At 51.3% G+C, this 16,649-nt stretch overlaps 1 protein-coding gene across 4 annotated transcripts in view; it reads left to right on the top strand.

Moving 5' to 3' along the window:
* The window catches only part of LOC137466802 (zinc finger protein 271-like), a 678,770-nt gene that overhangs the window by 494,548 nt on the left and 167,573 nt on the right, over positions 1–16,649 (top strand). The gene's annotated exons all lie outside the window — the stretch shown is intronic.

Here is a 16,649-nt window from a genome sequence, read left to right as displayed (position 1 = left end):
GGAGCTGCAGCCAGAGGTTCCTGTGCCAAGGGCTGCCAGTGATTCTGCCCCAGGCACTTCTCAGCACCTTCCCAGCCCTGACTGATGGAAGCTCTCTGTGCCTCTGTGCTGTGCCCAGGCTGGCTGCAGGCAGTGCCCCAGTCCTGCTGGGCTGGGAGAAGAGCTGCTCATCCAGAGAAATGTGCTTTTGAAGCTCTCCTTGGTTGCCAGGATCACCCTCTGTGCCAGGAGCCCCTCCCAGCTCAGCAGCACAGACACAGCACAAGGACTTTAATGACCCTCTGGGGCTTTGTGCTCAGGCCCTGAACATCAGGCCCTGAGAGGGAGCTGCAGAAACCTCTCCAGAGCTCCAAGTCAGAATCCAACTCCAAAGTTTCTTTGACTTTTAATGGGTCCCACTGAGGGACACGACTGAGAAAGTGTCCCCAGGCCCCAGGCAGAGCAGAGAACTGGAGGCACTGATGACAGGTGGGGACAAAGAGAAGCCAAGTCCTGGTGCCCTGGGGCACAGCAGGCTCTGTGCCACCAAGGGCTGTCAGGAGACACCTTGTCCTGAGGCACTGGGGCCTCCTGGCACAGCCCCAGCCAGGCTGGGCACTGTCAGCCCCTTGTCCTGCCCTCAGCATCCCCCCCTAGCCCACATCCCAGTGGCCTCAAGGATCTGCTGGAAGGAGTCCCTGGGGAGCCTTGCTCAGGAATGGCCCTGGGGGCTCCTTCATGCTTCCAGGGACTGCAGGTTTTTCAAAGCACTTTGGCTTTGGCTTTTGCCTTGGAGTCTCTGAGAGCTTTGTGCAGTCATGGCCACCAATTATCTGCTGTAATTAGTCCCTGGAGAGGCTTTGTCAGGAACAACACTCAGTGGGGCTCATTAATGCTTCAGGGTACTTCAGTTCTTTTAAGGTACTTGGTGTTTCCCTTTTGATCCAGACTCTGAGAGAGGTTTGTGCAATCATGGCCCCAATTATCTGCTTTAACGAGTCCCTTGAGAGCTTTGTGCTGACACTCAGTGGGGCTTATGAATGCTTTGAGATACTCAAGTTTTGTAAATTACTTTGGATTTTCCTTTCCATACTGAGAGGTTTTTGTGCTCTTTTGAGTCTCTGAGAGGGTTTTGTGCCTTCCTGGCCTCCAGTTCTCTCCTCCAAGGAGTCCATGAGGAGCCTGTGTTGGGGATGGACCTCAGTGGGTCCCATTAATGCTCTGAGACACTTTGGGGTTTTCTTCTGACTTTGACTCATGGAAAGGTTTGTGCAATCTCCTCTCGGGCCCTGAGGTTCAAGGGCTCAGCTTTAAATGCACCACGGGGCTCATGAGAATCAAACAAATCTTGAAAAAACATGACTGTGCCTTAATTTCGCTCTTGTCTGAGGCAGTTCATCAGGAAGTTTCTGTATTGGTTTTGGTTCACCAATTTGAGAGTGGCTAATTACCAGGGCACTCACTAGAATATATTTACTCATTTCCTGCTCTGAGATAGGATTAGGAGAAAGGCAAAGTGGGCTCAAAACTTTAAAAGTGTATAAAGAAAACTTTATTAACATTAACTAAAAGAAAGAGTAATAAGAATCAGAACAAAACTTTCTGAACACTTCCTCTCTCCATACAACCTGACAATGAAGAGAGAAAAAACCTAAAATTTTCAGTCAGTTTTCCATCTCTAGAATAGTCTTTCATCAGCTCACTTAGGGAGAGAAGATCCTGTTGTAAATGTTATGGGGACTTCTCCACAAGAAAACAGTTGTCTCATGGCTTTTCATTTCCATGAATAGCAGCTGCCTGCAATGGTGAAGTCCCTCCCATTTTTCACAGCTTTTCCCACAGCTGTGTTTATGGGCCATGTCAACTTAAGAGGTATTAGTTTACAGATGAGCTATTTAAGAGCAAAGGTTCTCTTCATCTATTTCTGAAATCATCTTCATCTCTGGAAACAGAGGTCTTCTTCTTCTCTCCCTGGGGGCATAGGTTCTCATCACTCTGCTGTCTTTCATTGTTCAAACTTCTCATGGGATCACAGCTACTGCAACATTCCCTTACATTAGCATGGAGACCTTTGCTGAACAAGTCATTTCCCAATTCTTTTCAATGTGTTATAGGGAAAAAGAGAGTCTGATGTATCAATTACATCCTTCTCCATAGCGTTACCAGAGGATTTCAGCCCCAAGATCAAGGCATCTCCGCATCCTTCCCATCAGGGACTCAACTTCCTCTTCACTGACCTCGGTGTCTTCATGTTGCTCCTGTGTGTGCCTGCACTTTGTCCTTTTCTCTCACTCGAGGGAGGATGGAAGCACTGGAAGAGTCAATATCTCAGCCGGGGCCTGCAGATGGTTCCGTGACCCCGGCCGGGCTCGGTACTTGCGGCCGGAGCTGTTTTACCATGGAGGTTTCTGCAGCGGCTGCGCTGGGGCTGTGTCAGGCTGGGCCGCGCTGGGGCAGGGCCAGGATCTCAGCAGCCAGGCCAGAGCACAGCAGCAGCACGGCCGGGGCCCATGGCTTCTCCTCCCCCTGCCCGCTGGTTGCGGGCGAACCCCAAGGGCGGCAGAACCTTGGCCGAGCCGGCCCGGCCCGGGGCTGCTCCCGGGGCCTGGCGGATCCTGGCTGGGCCCGGGCTGGCGGCGGGGCAGGGCTCGGTAGCGGCCAGATGTCAGCAACCGCAGCCACGGCCCGGCCCGGCCTCGGCCCCGCGGCCTCCCCTGCCCTGCCCGGCAGCCGATGGGGCCTGGCGGCTCCCTGGGAAGGGGCCCGGCCCCACGGCAGGAGCCGCCCGGCCTGGCCTGGCTGAGATGGGGGCTGGGGGGGCCTGGTCACCTCTTTGCTGGCCAGAAGGGAAACAGACCCAGCCAGGCTTCTCCATCTTTAACTTGTGTCTTCACAGAGGCGTGTGCAGTTTCCTTAGTGGTTTAACAGATTGTCAGCTCTCAAAGCTAATTACTGATTGTTTTTTTTGTCAGACACGGGGGAAACTGCTAGCAGCTTCTCTCAGGACATCACTTCCGTGATGTGAAACCACCACAACAGCACAGAGCTCCTTTGTCCATATGCAGTGGTCATGTGCCCAAGGCCTCAAAATCCCAGCCTGGGACATCTCTGGGCACTCTCCAGGGTGTTTTCAAATGAAAACATTCAGCTCATTGTCTAAGAAAATCACCGGAGCATAGGGCCAGCCCGACCTGTCTGTCCTGGCTACTTTTGTCTTGGTGCAATTCTCGGATATACGGAATTTGGGAGGCCAAAGTCTAATTTTTGCCATGGTCTTTGGCAAGAAGGTTGTTTTTTATCCCTAGGAAGGAAGGAACAGTGCCCCTGTGTTTCAGGGGCAGATGAGAGGTGACCACTGTAGGCCAAGGCCAGCCAGAGCTAGCAGGTTTTTCTGAGAGATACCTTTGCATAGAGGAAATTTTAAGGGAGATTACCAATTTGGGCAATGGGCATCTGAAAAGAGGGACAGTTCTTTTCCATGGCAAGGAAAGCACAGAGCCCCAGTGCTCCAGGAGCTGATGAGAGGCAGCCCTTGGCATTCCAAGATCAGCCAGACCTGTCAGGTGGCCCCTGGGAGGCCAAGCCAGCCAGACCTGTTCCACGTTCCCTCGGTTCCATGGGGCCCCACAGTGTCCCAATGGTCCCTTGCTTCCATGAGGCCCTGAGGTGTCACAATGCCCCCTTGGTGACACGAGGCCCTGAAGGGTCCTGATGGCCTCCATGGTTCCATCAGGCCCCACAGAGTCATAATGGTCTCTGGGTCCATGAAGCCCCGCTGTGTCACCATGGCCCCTTGGTTCCATGGGCTCCAGTGGTGCCACAATGATCCCCTTGCTTCCATGAGGTCCCCACCGTGTCACAGTGATCTCCATGGGAAGGAAAGAACCGAGCCCCAGTGTGGCAGGGGCAGCCACCAGAGGCCAAGGCCAGCCTGAATGGATGGTACTGGCAGATTTTGACTGGGAGCAACCCTTGGATATAGGGAATTTGGGAGGTGGAGCCCCAATTTTAGCCATTTCTGCATAGATAAGAAGGACAGTTCTTTTCCATAGGAAGGAAAGCACAGAGCCCAAGTGTTTCAAAGGCAGAAGAGGAGAGAGGTGGCTCCTGGAAGGCCAAGCCAGCCAGACCTGTTTGTCCTGGCAGCTTTTGTCGCGAAAGGATCCTTGTATATATGGAATTTGGGAGGAGGAATCTCAATTTCCACCATGGACACCTTGAGAAGAAGGACGGCTCTTTTCCACAGGAAGGAAAGCATCGAGCCCCAGTTTTTTGAGGCAGGTGAGAGGCAGCCCCCAAGGGGCCAAAGGCAGCCAAACCTTTAAGTCCTGGCTGCTTTCACTGGGGAGCAATCCTTCGACGTACGGAGTTTTGGAGGTGGAATCCCAGTTTTGGCCATGGGCACCTGGTCAGGATGGATGGTTTTTTCCTATAGGAAAGAAAAGCACAAAATGCAAGTGTTCTGGAAGAAGATGAAAGGTGGCCACCCTTAGGCCAAGCCAGCCAGACCTGTCTCTCCTGGCACCTTTTGTCTAGGGGCTATCCTTGGACACAGGGCATTTTGGAAGTGGAATCTCAATTTTGGCCGTGGGTGCCTGGACAGGAAGAGGAGTTCTTTTCATTAGGAAGGAAAGCACAGAGCCCTAGTGTTTCAGAGGCACATGAGTGCCAGCCCTCAGGAAGCCAAGGCCAGCCAGACTTGTCTCCCCTGGCAGCTTTTGTCTGGGAGCTATCCTTGGATATAGGGAATTCTGGAGGCAGATGCCCCATTTTGGCCATGGGTGCCTGGTTGAGATGGATGTTTTTTTCCCATAAGAAAGAAAAGTACATGGTCCCAGTGTCTCAAAGGCAGATGAGAGGTGGCCCCTGGGTGGCCAAGGCAGCGAGACCTGTCTCTCCTGGCAGATTTTATCTGGGAACAATCTTTGCATATAAAGAAATTCGGAGAAGGAATCCCGGTTCTGGCCCGAGGTCACTGGAGGAGAAGGACAGTTCTCTCCCACAGGAAGGAAAGCCATGAGCCCCAGTGCTTCAGGGCAGGTGAGAAGCAGCCCTTGACATGCCAGGGTGTCCTAGTTTAGGGCAAATTTGGGAGAAATCCTCCAGGAGGAGCCCCCAAAAAATAATCCCCCCCCCCCCCCACGGCCCCTCCCCTTCCTGGTTCGGGAAGAATTTCCTTGGAGAGAAGTGGAAAAAAACCCTGTTATTCAACAAGCAAAGCACTCCCCAATACAAAAAACCAACTAACTAATAAGCAAAAGCAAAAGCAAGGGCAACGCGAAAGCAAGCCAGCAAGCAAGCAAGTAAGGAAACCTAGCCTCTCCTAGACACAGACTGTGGGGGGAGGTGAGCTGGCTGATAACAAGACAAAACAAACCTTCACTTTTCTGAGCCAGTCCTGAAGGTACAAAGCATAACATCAAGCCTAAACAGAACACACGATTGGGGATGCAAGCACCCTAACGTCACCCTAGGACATTCCACCCCATATCTCCAAATCGTCAACATAACTACCAAACATCATGTAAAAACTTCATCAATTAAAACTTCCATCTTTCACTTACCCATCCTTCCATCTCACTTGCTCAAACCTTCGACACTTACACATTTCCTTCTATCTCTCTTGCACAAACCTTTGACACTTAAATATTTCCTTCTGTCTCAAGTCTGTGTGGTTTAATGTACAGACAGTGGCAGTAACATCCAACAAACAGTGATATTTGCATATGAGGCTCACCCCACAATCAGATCTCCCTGAGGTACACATCGTGTTCTTCCATATTTCTGCATTATTCACCATGTACAACCTGGTCCTTGAGCAAAGACAATCCCACAAATGGGTTTGTCTGTACTCGAGGCAGAATTGATCCACACTGTGTTCCCTAACAAACCTCTGATATGTGCCACTGGGACTTTATCTCCGTCTGCTATAATCAGGGACTCAGACTGGGCAGGACCTGCTCCATTGGTGGAACCTCGGGTGTTAACTAACCAGGTGGCTTTTGCTAAATGCTGCTCCCAGTTTTTGAAAGATCCCCCACCCAATGCTTTCAGGGTGGTTTTTAACAGTCCATTGTACCTCTCCACTTTGCCTGCAGCTGGTGCATGGTAGGGGATATGGTGCACCCTCTCAATGCCATGTTCCCTAGCCCAGGTGTTGATAAGGCTGTTGTTGAAATGAGTCCCATTGTCAGACTCAGTCCTCTCAGGGGTACCATGCCTGCACAGGATTTACTTTTCAAGGCCCAGGATGGTGCTCCGGGCAGTGGCGTGAGGAACAGGGGAAGTCTCCAACCATCCCGTGGTGGCTTCTCCCATTGTGAGCACGTAGCGCTTGCCTTGGTGTGTCTGGGGCAGTGTGCTGTAGTCAAATTGCCAGGCCTCCCCATACCTATACTTGGACCACTGCCCACCATACCACAGGGGCTTCACCAGCTTGGCCTGCTTGATCTCAGCACACGTCTCACAGTCATGGATAACCTGAGAAATACTGTCCATGGTTAGAGCCACCCCTTGATCTCATGTCCACTTGTAGGTGGCATCTCTACCCTGATGGCCTGAGGCATCATGGGCCCATTGTGCTAGGAGCAACTCTCCCTTGTGTTGCCAATCCAAGTCTATCTTTGACACCCCTATCTTTGCAGCCTGATCTACCTACTGATTGTTTTGCTGCTCTTCATTAGCTCTACTTTTGGGGACATGGGCATCTATGTGGCGAACCTTCACAGGTAGTTTCTCTACCCGGGAAGCAATGTCTTTCCACTCATCAAGAGCCCAAATTGGTTTTCCTCTACGCTGCCAGTTAGCCTCTTTCCATCTCTCTAGCCATCCCCACAGAGCATTGGCTACCATCCATGAATCAGTGTAGAGGTAGAGCTTTGGCTTTGCTGCTCAGGGCCCCAATGGAACTCGTTCTTCTTGTGGGTGACCATGTAAAGAGGGCTCACGATCCTACTGTACTCAGGAATGTGCATTCTCCAAAAGCCTATGGTGCCTAAGAAAACTTGTGTTTCCTTCTTATTGGTTGGTGGGGACATAGCTGTGATCTTGTTGATGACATCCGTAGGAATCTGACGCCATCCATCTTGCCACTTCACTCCCAAGAACTGGATCTCTCAAGCAGGTCCCTTAACTTTGCTCTTCTTGATGGTGAAACCAGCTTCCAGGAGGATTCAGATGATTTTCTCCCCTTTCTCAAACACTTCTGCTGCTGTGTTCCCCCACACAGTGATGTCATTGATGTACTGCAGGTGTTCTGGAGCCTCACCCTTTTCCAGTGCAGTCTGGGTCAGTCCATGGCAGATGGTGGGGCTGTGCTTCCACCCTTGGGGCAGTCGGTTCCAGGTGTACTGCACTCCCCTCCACATAAAGGCAAACTGAGGCCTGCATTCTGCTGCCAGAGGAATGGAGAAAAACACGTTAGCAATGTCAACAGTGGCGTACCACTTTGCTGCCTTGGACTCCAGCTCGTACTGGAGTTCCAGCATGTCCGGCACAGCAGCGCTCAGTGGTGGAGTCACTTCATTCAATGCACAGTAGTCCACTGTCAATCTCTATTCTCCTTCAGATTAACGCACAGGCCAAATGGGGCTGTTGAAGGGTGAGTGGGTTTTGCTGACCACTTCTTGGCTTTCCAGCTCTTGAATCATCTTATGGATGGGAACCACAGCATCTCGAGTTGTTCTGTACTGTCGGCGATGCACTGTTGAAGTGGCAATTGGTACCTTTGCTCTTCTCCCTTCAGAAGTCCTACTGTAGTTGGATTCTCGGACAGTCCAGGCAAGGTGTTCAATTGCTGGATGCCCTGTGTCACTGCAGCTGCTATTCCAAATGCCCACTTCAGTCCTTTTGGGTCTTTAAAATACCCCCTTTGGAGGTAATCTATGCCCAAAATGCTTTGGGCCTCTGGGCCAGTCACAATAGGGTGTTTTTTCCACTCATTTCCAGTCAGGCTCACCTCAGCTTCCACCAAGGTAAAGTCTTGTGATCCCCCTGTCACGCCAGCAATGGACACAGGTTCTGCCCCCACATGTCTTGATGGGACTAATGTGCATTGCGCACCAGTATCAACCAAAGCCTTCTATTTTTGTGGTTCTGATGTGCCAGGCCAACGAATCCACACAGTCCAGAAAACACGGTTTTCCCTCGCCTCTACCTGGCTAGAGGCAGGGCCCCTCTAAGCTTGGTTATCCTTCTTTCCCTGGGCATATGTCTTAGAGCTTCCTTCAAGGGGATCGGACATATCATCATCATCATCATCATACCTGGCAGCTTGGCTATGGGCAACTGGAGCTGCTTTCCTTTTGGTGGAACTTCCTCTCTGAGTCTTGCCTTCCTTCAATTCACGCACCCGTTGTGCCAGAGCAGCAGTAGATTTTCTGTCCCATCTCCTCATGTTTTCTCCGCAATCACTCAGGAAGAACCACAGCTCAGCTTGTGGGGTGTACTTTCTCTCCCCATCTGGGGAACGTCTGCGATGGATACCAGGGCCTCTAATTTGTACTGCCGAGATTTGGAAGGTCCTCTTTAATCTCCTCCCTGAGTTTCTTGTGATTCTCCTCTATCTTGTCTTCTAATTTCTGCAGACATGTTTCCACTGCTGCAATTCTGGCGTCTGTTGGGCCATGCACAGCATCTGCATATGCCCTGAACTTCTTGGCCATATGAAGCACGGTCTCCTCACTGTCATGCCGCTTCATTATTGCTAAAGCAGAAGTGCATTCATGTGGCCCCAGCCGTAAAAGTTTTTGCCACACCGCAGATGTACATGGTACCATGTCTGGATTCCTAGTTGTTATGTCATCTGAGAAGATAATCCCTGCCACTGCCATTTCTCTCAGGCGTTGGATCCCTTGTTCTATACTCTTCCACTGGGTCTGCTGCATATGAAGATCATCTGCACACAGGTATCTTTGTGCTACACTTTCCAGGAGCCGTGCCCAGAGGCTGTGAGGGTTAGCCCCCCTTCATCATTCCTTGGTTGATGACAGGATCATGTGACAGGGATCCCAAATGCCTCGCTTCAGTGCCGTCCAGAATTGTAGCTTCACCTGCAGCATCCCAAAGATGGACCAACCAACTAATTGTAGACTCACCAGGTTGTCGAGTGTAATCCTTTCTTAGGCCACAGAGGTTCTTTAGGGAAAAGGACTCAATATTGGCCTCTGATCTTGTACCAGTTTCTTTGACTCCTGATTTTGTGTCAGGTGGCGTTGAGGGTCCTTCTCCTACATCATAATCATCATCATCATCCACTGGTCGATAGGTCTTGTCTGTGCACTTTCCACTTCTCGTGCTGGTAGCAACAGCCACTGATTGAGGCTTACAGTCTGGTTTAGCTGCTGGCCTCGAGCCTGGGCTGTTGGCTGCAGCCGGAGTGACTGGGATCGCTGCTGATTTATCTCCCTGCCCCCCTTCCTCTGTCTGCTGCCCTACAGGACCTAGCAGAGTGTGATAAGCATATGCCAGGGCCCGGCTCACTGCAATGATCTTTTTCTCCTTAGGGGTATCATGGCACTTCTCTTTCAGGTACTTTGCCACCTCAGCTGGGTTCTGAATTAGTTCACATGGAAAGTCCCAGACTATAGGGTCAGAAAACTTTAAGATTTGGTCCATATCCTCCCATTTCCCACACCACTCAGGATTTCTCACACCTGTGTCTACTCCTGGGTCAGGGGTCTCATCAGCCCTTCTAGAAATCTCAGCCTTCATTCTAGAGAAGCTGCAGACTGTATAGAGAAAGCTTACCAAATTAAATACCAGAAAGATGGTCTCTTTAACATTCAGGGAAAACTGAACATTCTCCAATAGGGATGTAACAGATTCAGAGGAGAAGAAGGAAAGCAAAGGCTGAAAAGCCTCATCTCCTGCTTCTCCTCTGACAAACTGGGTGCACAACCATAACCATGAACCAAACATTCCTGGAACAGACTCCAGCATCTTTATAAACCTCCTGCAAGCCATTACAACCAAGCCCAGCCCAATGGATATTCTGGTCAGTGCCCCTCTACTGCAAAAACTACATATTAGGGACAATACCAGAGCTATTTCGGGATAAGAAAATAAACCTAAGCACCATAGAGGTATTAAGACCTCAAAAAACCCTAGGGACCAGAAACACATGCAGGCCTGCACCCCAAGAGACATTATGAATTCAAAAAACATAGCCAGTAACTGCTCTATACCAGCCCAGAGTAATTGCAACCAAAATATGATTAGAACAGGGTTTTTTCCACTCTCTCGAGCCATGAGTTGGGCACCAAAATATTTGTCTTAGATTAGGGAAAATTTGGGAGAAGACCTCCAGAAGGATTCCCCAGAAAGCAAACCCCCCACGGCCCCTCCCCGACCTGGTTCAGGAAGAATTTCCTGGGAGAGAAGTGGAAAAAAAACCTGTTTATTTAAGAAGTAAAACACTCTCCAAAACAAAAAACAACACCAGATGACAAAACTCTTTCACCGTTCTGAAGAGATGACAAATTCAGAAAGTCTCTCTGGGAGTGGTCACCCAGCTATCAGTCCCCGGTGCTGGGGATGGCTGCTGCAGGTCACAAAATGGTGACCTGGCTGGCTCTCGGTGTTTCTTGGTGTTTCCCAGGTTCCAGTCTGGAGCAGGTTGGGATGGTATTGAGAAAAGGGAAAGGAAAAAAAAAAACCAGTCCAGGGTAAAAATTGGATTGCCTAGCTAAACTAACTAATAAGCAAAAGCAAAAAGCAGGAGCGCGAGCAAAGCAAAGCAAGCAAGCCAGCAAGCAAGTCAACCTCCCCTAGACACAGACCATGGTGGGGAGTTGAGCCGGCTGATAACAAGACAAAACAAACCTTCTCTTTCAGAGTCAGTCCTGAAGGCACAGAACATAATATCAAACATAAGCAGAACACACGACTGGGGATACAAGCACCATAACGTCACCCTAGGACACTAACCGAGGGAGTTCCACTAAAGTGAAGATAGTCTCAACCTCCCATGACCGAGCAGCTGGGTATGATCTGTCAGATCCCATTGAAGGTACCTCTAACATGTATGCCCAGGAAAGAAATAATAACCAGGGTTAGAGCCTCTAGCCAGGAAGAGGCACAGGAAAACTGGATCTCCTGGACAGTGTGGATCTGATGGCCTGGCACATCAGAGCCACAAAAATGCGACGCCTTAGTTGACACTGGTGCGCAGTGTCCCCTGATACCATCAGGACATGTGGGGGCAGAACCTGTTTCCATTGCTGGGGTGACGGGGGGATCACAGCAATTGACCCTGTTGGGAGCCGAGGTGAGCCTGACTGGGAAGGAGTGGCAGAAACATCCTATTGTGACCGGCCCAGAGGCCCCGTGAATTCTGGGCATAGACTTCCTCCAGAACAGCAATTACAAAGAACCAAAGGGACTCAGGTGGGCTTTTGGCACAGCTGCTGTAGAGGCAGAGGACATTTGGCAATTGGAACACCTTGCCTGGACTGTCAGAGCATCCATCTGCAGTAGGACTCCTGAGGGTGGAAGAGCAACAAGTACCAATTGCCACCTCGACAGTGCATCGCCGGCAGTATCAGATGAATCGAGGGGCCGTGATCCCCATCCACAGAACGATCCATTAGGTGTAGAGCCAAGGGATGGTCAGCAAAACCCACTCACCCTTCAACAGCCCCATCTGGCCTGTGCACAAGTCTCAATGGAGATTTACTGTGGACTATTGTGCCTTGAATGAAGTGACTCCACCGCTGAACGCTGCTGTACCGGACATGCTGGAACTCCAGTACAAGCTGGAGTCCAAGGCAGCAAAGTGGTACGCCACTGTTGACATTGCTAACGTGTTTTTCTCCATTCCTCTGGCAGCAGAATGCAGGCCTCAGTTTGCCTTTATGTGGAGGGGAGTGCAGTACACCTGGAACCGACTGCCCCAAGGGTGGAAGCACAGCCCCACCATCTGCCATGGACTGATGCTACTGAAGGAGAAGGTGCATCAAGGCACCTTGCTGACCTCAAGGCCGTTCAGCTGGCCCTGGACATTGCTGAGAGGGAGAGAAGTGACCAAAGCTAGACCTTTATATGGATTCTTGGATGGTAGCCAATGCTCTGTGGGGCTGGCTGGAAAGGTGGAAAAAGGCCAACTGGCAGCATAGAGGAAAACAAATCTGGGCTACTGATGTGTGGAAAGACATTGCCGCTTGGGTAGAAAATGTGTCTGTGAAAGTCTGTCATGTAGATGCCCATGTCCCCAAGAGTCGGGCTAATGAGGAACACTGAAACAACAAGCAGGTAGATCAGGCTGCAGTGATAGAGGTGTCAAAGATAGACTTGGATTGGCAACATAAGGGGGAGTTGTTCCTAGCTCAATGGGCCCATGATGCCTCAGGCCATCAGGGCAGAGATGCCACTTTTAAGTGGGCATGAGACCGAGGGGTGGATGTAACCATGGACAGTATTTCTCAGGTTATCCATGACTGTGAGATGTGTGCTGAGATCAAGCAGGCCAAGTGAGTGAAGCCCCTGTGGTATGGTGGGCAGTGGTCCAAGTACAGGTATGGGGAGGTCTGGCAGATTGACTACATCACACTGCCCCAGACACGCCAAGGCAAGCGCTACGTGCTCACAATGGTAGAAGCCACCACGGGATGGTTGGAGACCTCCCCTGTGCCTCACGCCACTGCCCGGAACACCATCCTGGGCCTTGAAAAGTAAATCCTGTGCAGGCATGGTACCCCTGAGAGGATTGGGTCTGACAACGGGACTCATTTCAAGAGCAGCCTTATCAACACCTGGGCTAGGGATCATGGCATTGAGTGGGTGTACCATATCCCCTACCATGCACCAGCTGCAGGCAAAGTGGAGAGGTACCATGGACTGTTAAAAACCACCCTGAAAGCATTGGGTGGGGGATCTTTCAAAAACTGGGAGCAGCATTTAGCAAAGGCCACCTGGTAAGTTAACACCCGAGGTTCCACCAGTGGAGCAGGTCCTGCCCAGTCTGAGTCCCTGAATATAGCAGACGGAGATAAAGTCCCAGTGGCACATATCAGAGGTTTTTTAGGGAAGACAGTGTGGATCAATTCTGCCGCGAGTACAGACAAACCCATTGGTGGGATTGTCTTTGCTCAGGGACCAGGTTGTACATGGTGAATAATGCAGAAATATGGAAGAACACGATGTGTACCTCAGGGAGATCTGATTGTGGGGTGAGACTCATATGCAAATATCACTGTTTGTTGGATGCTACTGCCACTGTACATTAAACCACACCGACATGAGACAGAAGGAAATATTTAACTGTCAAAGGTTTGAGCAAGAGAGATAGAAGGAAATGTGTAAGTGTCGAAGGTTTGAGCAAGTGAGATGGAAGGATGGGTAAGTGAAAGATGGAAGTTTTAATTGATGAAGTTTTTACATGATGTTTGGTAGTTATGTTGACGATTTGAAGATATGGGGTGGAATGTCCTAGGGTGACATTATGGTGCTTGCATCCCCAATCGTGTGTTCTGTTTGTGCCTGATATTACGTTCTGTGCCTTCAGGACTGACTCTGAAAGTGAAGGTTTGTTTTGTCTTGTTATCAGCCAGCTCACCTCCCTCCATGGTCTGTGTCTAGGAGAGGCTAGGTTTCCTTGCTTGCTTGCTGGCTTGCTTGCTTTTGCTTTGCCCTTGCTTTTGCTTTTGCTTATTCGTTAGTTGTTTTTTTGTATTGCGGAGTGTTCTGCTTGTTGAATAACAGGGTTTTATTCCACTTCTCTCCAAGGAAATTCGTTCCGAACCAGGTAGGGGAGGGGCCGTGGGGGGGTTCGCTTTCTGGGGGCTCCTCCTGGAAGATTTCTCCCAAATTTGCCCTAAACTAGGACACCTTGGCATGTCAAGGGCTGCTTCTCACCTGCCCTGAAGCACTGGGGCTCTGGGCTTTCCTTCCTATGGGAGAGAACTGTCCTTCTCCTCCAGTGATCTAGGGCCAAAACCGGGATTCCTTCTCCAAATGTCTTTATATGCAAAGATTGTTCCCAGATGAAATCTGCCAGGAGAGACAGATCTGGCTGCCCTGGCCACCCAGGGGCCACCTCTCATCTGCCTTTGAGACACTGGGACCATGTACTTTTCTTTCTTATGGGAAAAAAACATCCATCTCAACCAGGCACCCATGGCCAAAATTGGGCATCTGCCTCCAGAATTCCCTATATCCAAGGATAGCTCCCAGACAAAAGCTGCCAGGGGAAACAAGTCTGGCTGGCCTTGGCTTCCTGAGGGGTGGCACTCATGAGCCTCTGAAACACTGGGGCTCTGTGATTTCCTTGCTAATGAAAAGAACTCATCTTCCTGTCCAGGTGCCCACGGCCAAAATCGAGATTCCACTTCCAAAATGCCCTGTGTCCAAGGATAGCCCCTAGACAAAAGGTGCCAGGAGAGACAGGTCTGGCTGGCTTGGCCTAAGGGTGGCCACCTCTCATCTTCTTCCAGAACACTTGGATTTTGTGCTTTTCTTTCCTATAGGAAAAAGCCATCCATCCTGACCAGGCGCCCATGGCCAAAACTGGGATTCCACCTCCAAAACTCCGTACGTCGAAGGATTGCTCCCCAGTGAAAGCAGCCAGGACTTAAAGGTTTGGCTGCCCTTGGCCTCTTGGGAGCTGCCTCTCACCTGCCTCAAAACACTGGGGCTCGATGCTTTCCTTCCTATGGAAAAGAGCCATCCTTCTTCTCAAGGTGTCCGTGGTCAAAATTGAGATTCCTCCTCCCAAATTCCATATATCCAAGGATCCCTTCGTGAAAAAAGATGCCAGGAGAAACAGGTCTGGCTGGCCTGGCCACCCAGGAGCCACCTCTCTCCTCTTCTGCCTTTGAAACACTTGGGCTCTGTGCTTTCCTTCCCGTGGAAAAGAACTGTCCTTCTTATCTATGCAGAAATGGCTAAAACTGGGGCTCCAGCTCCCAAATTCCCTATATCCAAGGGTTGCTCCCAGTCAAAATCTGCCAGTACCATCCATTCTGGCTGGCCTTGGCCTCTGGTGGCTGCCCCTGCCACACTGGGGCTCGGTTCTTTCCTTCCCATGGAGATCACTGTGACAAAGTGGGGACCTCATGGAAGCAAGGGGATCATTGTGGCACCACTGGAGCCCATGGAACCAAGGGGCCATGGTGACACAGCGGGGCTTCATGGACCCAGAGACCATTATGACTCTGTGGGGCCTGTCGGAACCATGGAGGCCATCAGGACCCTTCAGGGCCTCGTGTCACCAAGGGGGCATTGTGACACCTCAGGGCCTCATGGAAGCAAGGGACCATTGGGACACTGTGGAGCCTCATGGAACCGAGGGAACATGGAACAGGTCTGGCTGGCTTGGCCTCCCAGGGGCCACCTGACAGCTCTGGCTGATCTTGGAATGCCAAGGGCTGCCTCTCATCAGCTCCTGGAGCACTGGGGCTCCATGCTTTCCTTGCTAAGGGAAAGAACTGTCCCTCTTTTCAGATGCCCATTGCCAAAATTGGTAAGCTCCCTTAAAATTTCCTCTATGCAAAGGTGACTCTCAGAAAAACCTGCTAACTCTGGCTGGCCTTGGCCTCCAGTGGTCACCTCTCATCTGCCCCTGGAACAGAGGGCTCTGTTCCTTCCTTCCTATGGATAAAAAACAGCCTTCTTGCCAAAGACCATGGCAAAAATTAGACTTTGGCTTCCCAAATTCCGTATATCCAAGGATTGCTCCCAGACAAAAGTAGTCAGGACAGACAGGTCAGGCTAGCTCTATGCTCTGGTTATTTTCTTAGATTATGAGCTGAATGTTTTCATTTGAAAACACCCTGGAGAGTGCCCAGAGATCTCCCAAGTTGGGATTCTGAGGTCTTGGGCACATGACCACTACATACGGACAAAGGAGCTCTGTGCTCTGTGATGTTGTGGTGGTTTTGCATCACAGAAGTGATGTCCTGAGAGAAGCTGCTAGCAGTTTCCTTGGTGTCTGACAAAAAAACAATCAGTAATTAGCTTTGAGAGCTGACAATCTGTTAAACCACTAAGGAAACTGCACATGCCTCTGTGAAGACACAAGTTAAAGATGGAGAAGCCTGGCTGGGTCTGTTTCCCTTCTGGCCAGCAAAGAGGTGACCAGGCCGGCCCAGCCCCGTCTCAGCCAGGCCAGGCCGGGCGGCTCCTGCCGTGGGGCCGGGCCCCTTCCCAGGGAGCCGCCAGGCCCCATCGGCTGCCGGGCAGGGCAGGGGAGGCCGCGGGGCCGAGGCCGGGCCAGGCCGTGGCTGCGGTTGCTGACATCTGGCCGCTACCGAGCCCTGCCCCGCCGCCAGCCCGGGCCCAGCCAGGATCCGCCGGGCCCCAGGAGCAGCCCCGGGCCGGGCCGGCTCGGCCAAGGTTCTGCCGCCCTTGGGGTTCCCCCACAACCAGCGGGCAGGGGGAGGAGAAGCCATGGGCCCCGGCCGTGCTGCTGCTGGGCTCTGGCCTGGCTGCTGAGATCCTGGCCCTGCCCCAGCGCGGCCCAGCCTGACACAGCCCCAGCGCAGCCGCTGCAGAAACCTCCATGGTAAAACAGCTCCGGCCGCAAGTACCGAGCCCGGCCGGGGTCACGGAACCATCTGCAGGCCCCGGCTGAGATATTGACTCTTCCAGTGCTTCCATCCTCCCTCAAGTGAGAGAAAAGGACAAAGTGCAGGCACACACAGGAGCAACATGAAGACACCGAGGTCAGTGAAGAG

This window comes from Anomalospiza imberbis, unplaced genomic scaffold, assembly GCF_031753505.1.
Source record: "Anomalospiza imberbis isolate Cuckoo-Finch-1a 21T00152 unplaced genomic scaffold, ASM3175350v1 scaffold_44, whole genome shotgun sequence".
NCBI classification, from domain to species: Eukaryota; Metazoa; Chordata; class Aves; order Passeriformes; family Viduidae; genus Anomalospiza; species Anomalospiza imberbis.
Note: the sequence above shows the minus strand (reverse complement) of the source record. Positions and strands in the feature narration are given on the sequence as shown.